This window comes from Carica papaya, chromosome 2 (genome assembly GCF_054855325.1).
Source record: "Carica papaya isolate Zhongbai chromosome 2, ASM5485532v1, whole genome shotgun sequence".
Lineage (NCBI taxonomy): Eukaryota > Viridiplantae > Streptophyta > Magnoliopsida > Brassicales > Caricaceae > Carica > Carica papaya.
The window spans coordinates 15,460,016-15,469,505 of NC_142310.1; the positions used below are offsets into that span (position 1 = coordinate 15,460,016).

Below are 9,490 nucleotides of genomic sequence, written 5' to 3' on the forward strand. Positions count from 1 at the left end.
AAAACGTACTTAAAATATAAAAGATTAAACTAACTAAAAGAGAAACTCGAAAATAAAACTATGAGTATGACTACAGAGTCTCTAGGCATCCCCTTCGTCGTCCTCCTGCGGAACGGGTTCGGGAACCATGTCTTCCTAATCTAAAATGGTTAAATAAGGAGTGAGCTACACTAGCCCAGTAAGAACATCACGATATCTCACCGTCACGGAGGTAAAGGTGGGTAGAAAAACAGAAAAGACCAATGGAGCATGATTTACAACAAATCCTTTTATTTATGATAAAACCTTTACCATCCACTTACCTCGGTGGAATTCATGAAACAATATAAGAAAAACAATAACATTATCACAATCATGGAATAATATAAGCTGTAAAACATAGCACTTATCACGCCTTTTGTAATTCAATCATTATACAACATATCATTTTCTCATTTACCAGCCTACTAGTATCCATGGGGGTCCATAGGGGTCCCGCTACCCGTTAACCTTTAACATTCATAATCAGTTTCCAGGGCCGTCCCCATACCCCGTCCGGTATGGGCGCCAAAACCATAAACCTCAATACCCCGTCCGGTATGAGGGTGAAACGGGCCGTCCCCATACCCCGTCCGGTATGGGCGCCAAAACACATAAGATCTCCATACCCCGTCCGGCATGTGAGACCACAATTCCGGTAGGGTTCCCTACGGACCCGGTCCGTCCACCATCTCCCAGGATATCTAGTCAGGCTGACCCCATCATACAATTATCAGTCTACACAATCTTTCATTTTCCTCTTCCTCAGTAAGCATTATCAATTCACATTTTAAACAAGCAAATCGTAATTCATGCCAAACAGACAACATACGGTATCAGTTTTTCAGTCATTCAACCCATAACCAATAAAAACGTAATATATGCACACGAAACTATAAAATAAACACATCAAACCTCATACTGCATTTAAAGTTGTAAAACAGGCCAAATAACAGTAAATCATCAATCACACTAGACTCGGGCTCCATTAGCAACCTTAAGCAATTTCACACATTCGTTAATTCAAGAAATACCGTTTTATCATTTTGAACTTTAATACCGTGATAGGAAATAGGGTGAGGGGTCCTTACTTGTTTTTGGGATCCGAATACGATTCACAGTGCGCCTACAGGTCGTCCCTAATTTTCCCTGAATTTTTCCCGGGTAACTGAAACACACTAACGGTACCTGCACGTGTTCCAAAAAATCTCAAATTAGGCTCAGGGCCCCTTTTTGGCCAATATCGCAACTCCGGCACGGCGGCTCCGCCGTGCTCCGGCGACGGCGATTCGCCTCGGGTTGGCTGTTTTCGGCCGTTTCCGGCCGAATTCGGCCACACTCGCATCGGTCCCTGCGAGAAAACAACCCTAGGGCCCTCGGGGGGCCAAAAAATCACGGAGAAGCAGAGCTTACCGGCGGCGGCGCTCTCGAGTGCGGCGGCTCTCCTTCTCGGTCTGGGCGCTACATATACAATCATATCAACCTATCAATTCAAACAAAACAACTATCATTACCATATATTAATACAACGTTTTCTTAAACATGTCATAACTTTATAATTACCATCATGCACACCTACCATACATTACCTTACATTAATTACCCACCACAAAAATCATCCAAACAGAGCATTAATATTGCACAACACATAACACTAAATCATGTAACACTCGTTATATCTGTAGTGATCATTTATTATTGCGCAACACATCACATGTTTTAAGCAAGTCATAAGCATTTTACGTGCAGTAATCATGTGTTATTACATGACATATCACATGTTTTGTAAAACAAATTTGCATACTATTTTATGTATGATGTGTTTTGACACAACACATGTTTGTTACATATGTTTGAAAAGTTTGCAATTTATCTTTAAAAGTTTTCTTCCAACTTTGATATACTAAACATAGTGATATAGTTATAAATTAAGAAATTGAACATTCATTATTATATCAACTAATACAACTATCTATAGTTAATATTAATTAATAGTTTTACAATCTCTCAAAGTATCTTCTTTTTTTTAAACTCATTTATCCATGACTACTACATAACTTGTGAAAAAGTCTTCATATTAATTGATGATAAAAACGGTTGGAATATATAAATTAATTTTTATGATAAGAGTATTTAATTCATGCTAATGTAAATTTTTAAACTATTGTAAGTTAAGATATATAAATCTAGGATGTAACTTATATTTAAAAATTTTCAAGAAGAACTGTGACATCCCAAATATCTGGTGGTAGGAGGGAGCCAGAAAACAAAAACATGCATAAATGCTAATAACCGAATTTATATTGAAGCGAAAGAATAGAAAGCCCTTACATAAAATCAATGTTCACATTACACCTGAGGTTAATGGTTGGCTATCCAAAATGTGGATACATAAAATATAACCGTTTAAAATATTTACAAAGAGTCATTAGAGTGCAAGTTTTACAAAAGCACTCGTAACTATCCTATAGATCTGAGAAGGGATCTAGATAAGTTTCAAGGGGCAACATATCGAGCACATCATCACTTTCATATATGGGGGCCATGAATTAAGGGTGAGTTCTATATAAACTAAGTAAGGAAAACAGTATTGAAACTACGTTACTAAAGTTTGAAAAGTGATTAACTTTTGAAGAAGAGCACGAGTTTCACAATAAGGTTGACTTATCTCGTAAGCTTTCATGGATGAACATAAATTAGGTGATTAAAGAAAATCATCTTTTAACTTGAAAGAAACAAGTGGCCAAGATATCATAACAAGACATAAATAACATTAAACATATTAAGAACAGAAAAAAAAAACTATAACATCTACCTAAACCGAGATAATAAAAGTACCATCTTCTCTTAACCACAACCACAACTGTATCTTTATTAAGTGTTTTATTAACCTTCGCATGAAACTGTTTCGACACAAACGTACTGAGGGCTGAAGGGACTCTCAACTACTGCTGTAAATGACACAAGCATTTTATTGAAATATAATGATTTATATATTGAAATATAAGATTGATGCACAAATCCAAATGTGACCCCTACGATCATATCATGCTATTAATCTCGTCAGATGGTACGCTGTCATCCACAGGAAACAGTCATCTAACATCTTTTCAAACCAGATGTGGGAGAAACAAAACCTCTCAGAGATAAAAAGCCAAACGAATTATATTAATTTTAAATACAATGCATGCAAAATATCCATAATCCTTTCACAAATTCCTCAAATAACATCATGTTTCATCATTTCTTATCATGCCACCATATTCATTATGTTTATTTATTCATTTGTTAGAATGATGCAAATCTTGCAACATCATAGAATATTTATGTAAATATATTTAAAACATAGTAATAATTAAATACGTAATGAGCCATCTCATATTCATGCAATATTCTTTTTTATTAATCTAAAAATACTCCTTAGAACGTGAAAAATAAATACTAAGTTTTCTTACCGAAAGATTGAAGTTTTTCCTAACTCCTCTTCTTTTTATCATTTTCTTCTTCTCTCTCTCTTTAAAATTTATTTTAGGTGAATGAAGATGAAGTGATGAAGGAGTGGTGGAGAAGGTCCCTATTTATATAAAAGAGAGACAGTTAGATTTCTACTAAGTGGCACAAATCAGGAGAGAGGGAAGGGAAAAAGTGATCGACGCAAGGCGTCAACTGACAGATGGTCAATGAGACGATGGCAACACAACGACGAAAGGCTTGCCGCCCAAACAGCAGCGGTGCGCTGGCCAAACGATAGCACATGACCCCCAAGGGCAGCGCACACTGCTCAAGGGGCTCGCGCGAATAAGAAAAACTTATCGCGGCCTTTTTCGCCGTTTTCCTTCTCTGTTTTTCCAAAAATTTTCAAAATTAGTAAAATAAATAAACAATTACATAAATAAATAAGTAAAATAAATAAATAAATATATAAATAAATAAATTAGTTCATAAAAATATAAAATTTTAAATTTTAAACACAATTTTATTCAAAAACCAAAAATAAATTTAAAGAGTTAATGACCTTAGGGTCCGAATAAATAGAAATTCTATATAATAGTTAAGTGCAAAAGTTTTAGGGTGTTACACAGTTAGAAGGAGAAGACAATAGTAGAATCAGTTCACGGTGTTAGAGACCAAATAGAGTTAGAAGTTCAGTCCAATGGTCTATGGAATGAAGTATAGGATCTTAATCAAGAAGGTGATAGTGCACCTAATCAATAACAATCATATACTATTGCAATAGGCAGGGAGATAAGATAGATTAAACAACCATAGAAGTATGAGAATCTGGTTACATATAACTTGTCAATTCCAAGAACAGTTGATTTGCAGGAACTAGGGAGTTCAGATGGAGATCAGATAATTGGTGTTGGATGTGAAGAACTTGATGGAAAATGTCACTTTGTTCAAGAATCAAATAGTAATTTAAAGCATGGTCTAGACTTGGTTGGAGTATGTGATACTCAATAACGCCTCAGTAGGGATATGTTGGCAAGATAGTGCGACAAAACTGCTAGTTGCTTTGATTATAGAGGGAATTTAAGCCAAGAGAAAGATTTGTTGATGTGGCTTGAATTTTGATGATATTTATCTATATTTTGGGGATAGTTTATGTTTTTCGTAGTATATTATTTATATTTATCCTCGAAAATATTTGATATATATCCTAAAGAGTTTTTATTTGAGAAAAACTCTACTAGTCTCTCTATAACTAAGTTTGCTAATTTATTAGTGATGTACTCTTAGATTACATAGTAAAATATTTTCTTGTTAGTCTTGTTTGTAGATTTAGGCACACTATCAAATCACATTGACTTTTCAAGATTTTTCTTATGGCATTCTAATTAATTAATTTATCCCTATTGCCTTGGTTTTCATTTTCTTGTTGAGTGCAGATCAAGTAAGGAGGGTTTACGTAGGGTTTTGAGTTTCTGGTTGTTGATGTATATGCGAAGTTGTTTATTACGTTAGTTGATCTTGGGTTTCGTATCAAGTTGTCTTCAAAAAGGAAAACATCTTAGCATTCGGATTGTCTTGCTTGAGCTAATCTCGGGAAGAGAAAACATGGAGAAGAAATTATTAAGCGATTATATCATATTTTAGGCAGAAAAGAAGGAGGAGGATGTTTTGAGCAGCTAAAGAACATCATGGATCCTTGTTTTAAAGGCAATTATCCTCTGGCAGATGCCTTATATTTAGCCATTGTAGCAAAGACTAGCTTGGAGGATAATCGTTTACATAGGCCTTCAATTGATGACATTATTAAAGTTCTTGCCATAATGATTGATTACAATTAAACACTATCATATAGTGAAGATGTAAATATCTTTATATATGACTAATCAATGTTTTAATTTTGTTTAATTATAGGAGTATTACATGTAAGTTTAATGTATAGGGAAGTCTTGCAATTAATGATCTGTTTATAATTTTAGTGATTTATACATTCTGCCCTTTTCTTTGTCTTTTCTACTGAAAATTTATTTTTAAAAATAAATAATAAAATAATATCGATAAAACCTTGTCAGTCTAATCAAGAATTTTTGTGGGGAGTTCCTTGTATGTCATATCAGCTTGAACCTGCATTTCCTTACGAGGAATGATGTGAGAAGGGTCAGGGTGGTACCTTTTGAGCATCGAGACGTGAAAAATATTATGTAGACCTGCAAGCTCTTAGGGTAGAGCAAGGCAGTACGCCACGAGTCTGACATATTCCATGATCTAAAAATGTCCCACATGATTGAGGCTTAACTTTTCAGTCTTTTCGAACTGCATTTTTTCCTTGTAAGGGAAGATTTTAAGGAAGACTTTATCACCAACTGCAAATTCCAAGGGTCTTTTATGGTTGTCGGCGTAGCTTTTCTGGCAATTCTAGTTGGTGGTTAAGTTCCTTCGAATGATAGCAACTTTCTCGATAGTATCCTAGATGAAATCATGTACCAAATGATGCTGGTTCCAAAATTTATTCCAACAAGTGGCAGAACGGCAGGGCCTACTATACAAGGCTTCATACAAAGCCATGTTGATGTTGGAATGATAACTGTTATTTACACAGGGAAAGATACTCATACTAGTTATAGCTAAAGTCCAGGACACAAGGGTGCAACATGTCTTTGAGTGTCTGGATAGTATATTCAGACTAGCCATCAGTCTAGAGATGATAGTGAGTGCTGAAGTACAATCCTGAACCAAGTGCTTCTTAGAAGCTATCCCAAAAAAGTGAGGTAAACCAAGGATTTTGGTTTGTATTGGGACGGTCTTATTCACCCTCATACAGGACGAGGTATTGAGGGATGATATTTTTAGTGCTCATACCGGACGAGGTATAGGGACGGCCAGTTAGTTGACAAGTTTAGATATTGGTTCACGCGTAGTTAGACATCCCTATGGACCCCCAGGGATACTAGTAGGAAAATAAAAAGGAGAAGTTTTTGTCCTAGTTTACTTGAATATGAGATTATAATGTTATTTGAATTATTATCTCTAGATCAATTTTGAAAATCTCGCAATGGTAAATATATGCAATAAATAGTTTTCCTTATGATAAATGAAAGTAAAGAGCTCCATTGGTTGTTTTTATGATTTTTACCAACATTTAGTTTCTGTATCGGTGAGTAGTGTGATATTCTTAATAGGTAAGTGTAGTTTACCATTTTATTAATTATTTTAGATCGAGAGGACGAAGATCCAGATCCCAATCAACAAGAGGGTTGTGAATAGTTCACCACCCAGACTCCCTTCAAAAGTTAGTGAAGGTCATTCTATAATGCTCAGTTATTTGCCTTTTGTTTATTTCTTTGATTTTCATTATTCTTTTAGAATAGACATTCTCGTATTCTTATTAGGCATTCTAAATTATTGTATAAGAAATATAAATCATAAACTCTATTATTTCGCTTCCGTATTTAATTTATGATTTTATTTCCTTTTAAGTTTCGGGTCTTTACAATCAAATCCAATAAATAAGTATAAGTTATTTATAAAAATTAATTGTAAATTTATTTAATAACTAATATTACAAAATAAAAAATTATGATTACGGAGGAGAGAAAATTATCAGGTCGACCAAGCTTGTATAAGATACCAAAAACAGCGATTTTACCATCTTTACTCTCGTGAACCATGTGAAGTTCAAGATAAAACCTTTAAATTATTATTTCAAGAATTAGTTTTACATAAATAGCTATTATATATCATTTAATATAAATATATGATATATATGGGGAATTATGAGAAGAATTATTTATGAAATCAAATTGCAACTTCTGCCATTAATGGTGTGCTCAAATGGTGAGTGCCAATGAGCTTGTTGAAGCACATATTGGGTTCCATTTATTTGGGGAGTTCCAGCACCACCTTCCCATTTCAACTGCATTAATCCAAATATATGTTTAAAAAAAAGTTATAAACGTATATATAGGTATATTTATATTGCGTATATATAAGAGTAAGCACTGTAAGTTATATAATTATTGTATAGATTAGTTTCCAAATACATTTTACCTACTACTTAACAACACTTGTCATCACCTAACAAAAAGCTTTCAGTAGCACCTTTACTGGTCACCTAACTTTTAAATTATAAATTTAATCTTTATCATGCGGATACATATATAGATATATATATATATATACATATAATGGGATTAAACCTGCATTAAACGAAGTATGTTGAATATCTCATATGTGTGTATGTATAATATGAATATTTATATAAATACCATCATGTCATGGCCTCTATTCTTGAGAGTGGAATTGGACGGCTTATAGTTCCTGTTAAGCTTTCCCAAGTGAGATACAATTTTAACTCTCACTCAAAAGATCAATAGGAGACTGCATTTTTCCATTCCCACACAAAACTCCATTCTGGGTGTATCTCTCCTCATCTGCTTGCCCCTTCTCTCCATTCTCATTGTAGTCAAATTCCCTTTCGTTTTCTGAAAAAAAAAATAATAATAAATTAATTAACATTAACAAAAAATAATAATTTTCAACATATATATATATATATTTAATTAGTTTATATATATCTTATTGTGATAAAACAGCAAAAAAGAGAAATTAAACTTAATTAACTCATCAACTTCTTGAGACGCTACCGGGCAAGAATGCAAGACAAGTAGAAGAGAAACAATGAAGATGTAAATGCAAAACGAGGATTTGTTTGCCGTTTTGATCATCTCCATTTCCAAACTTAATACAATTTGAAAGTCTTGATATTATAAAGCAGAGAGGTTTCTTGAAGAAGAACTTGGTAAATGTGCTATACGTGAACCAAATGGAAGAAATGCATGGTCTTTATATAGGAAATTTCCGTAATGTGAATACACAAAATTATGTATCTATATATATATATTCAAAATTTCCACTATTGTTTATTTTCAGGCTGAATGTTTGAAAAGTTAGAAAGCGATGTGAAGTTGCTTTGAACTTTGTTCAAATACAATTATTAAAAAAAAGTGTTGTTTTATTTTTCTTCCACATTTAAATAATTATTTTCGAATTTATATAAACATTCGGTAACCATTCTTGATAAGTTGATTAACAAACGATTTGATAAAATAAAAATATGAATTTTTAAAAAATTAATTTATATATTAAATTAGTTTAACAACACAATCCCTTTCTACCTATTATAAATGACCTATAAATAAAACGAATTCTAGAACAAAATAAAAGATAACTCACGAATTTTTTATAAAAATAAACTTGATTGCATTAGTAATGCTACATACAGAATTTGAAGAATTCACAAGGGCATGAGTGATATATTCCATAGAACAAAATTCTTGATAAGACTGTATTTGTTTTTTCAACCTACTGAAGTCCAAACAACTAAGATCCCTTAAGAGGTTCTAACCGATGAGCATGCAGATTTGAGAAATGTATAGTTTTTTCTTCAAAAATAACTTATCCGATAGTGAAATGTATTAAATATTTACCTAAATCTGTTGCTCCAAAACATTGCTCTCTAACTGTGAAGGTAAATACTTGAGCTTGAGAAACTTCAGATCTAATAAGCTAAGATGACATAATTTTTTTAGTCCAGCATACATAAATAGGCCATTAATTCAAATATATTATCATTATATATATAATTTTTTACATACAATTTGTTATTGGTTGAAGAATTTTATCAGGACATTCTAAACAGAAAATTAAAATAACAAATTAAGAAAAAGATCAAAAAATACGGTATTCCATCTTATTTTTTATTCGAAATGGTCGATTTTTTTAATATAACAAAAAATGACCCATTTTCCTAATTTTCGATCAACGTTGAGATTCTTTCTTCCCAAAAAGTAACAATTAATTTTTACTAAACCGTCTGATTTGAATGAAATAGTTAACGGAGACCGTATGATGGACGACGTAGAGTAGCCGAGGCCCAAAGTCTTCATCTGTAGATCTAGTTGATTAATTCAATATGGACCGTCGGATTTTATAATGGTCACAATACTTTATATTATCTTGATTC

At 32.9% G+C, this 9,490-nt stretch overlaps 1 pseudogene; it reads right to left on the reverse strand.

Annotated features, from left to right (window-relative positions):
• Positions 1-5,685: 5,685 nt before the first annotated feature.
• On the reverse strand, positions 5,686-8,256 carry LOC110814837 (alpha carbonic anhydrase 7-like; annotated as a pseudogene).
• Positions 8,257-9,490: the final 1,234 nt, after the last annotated feature.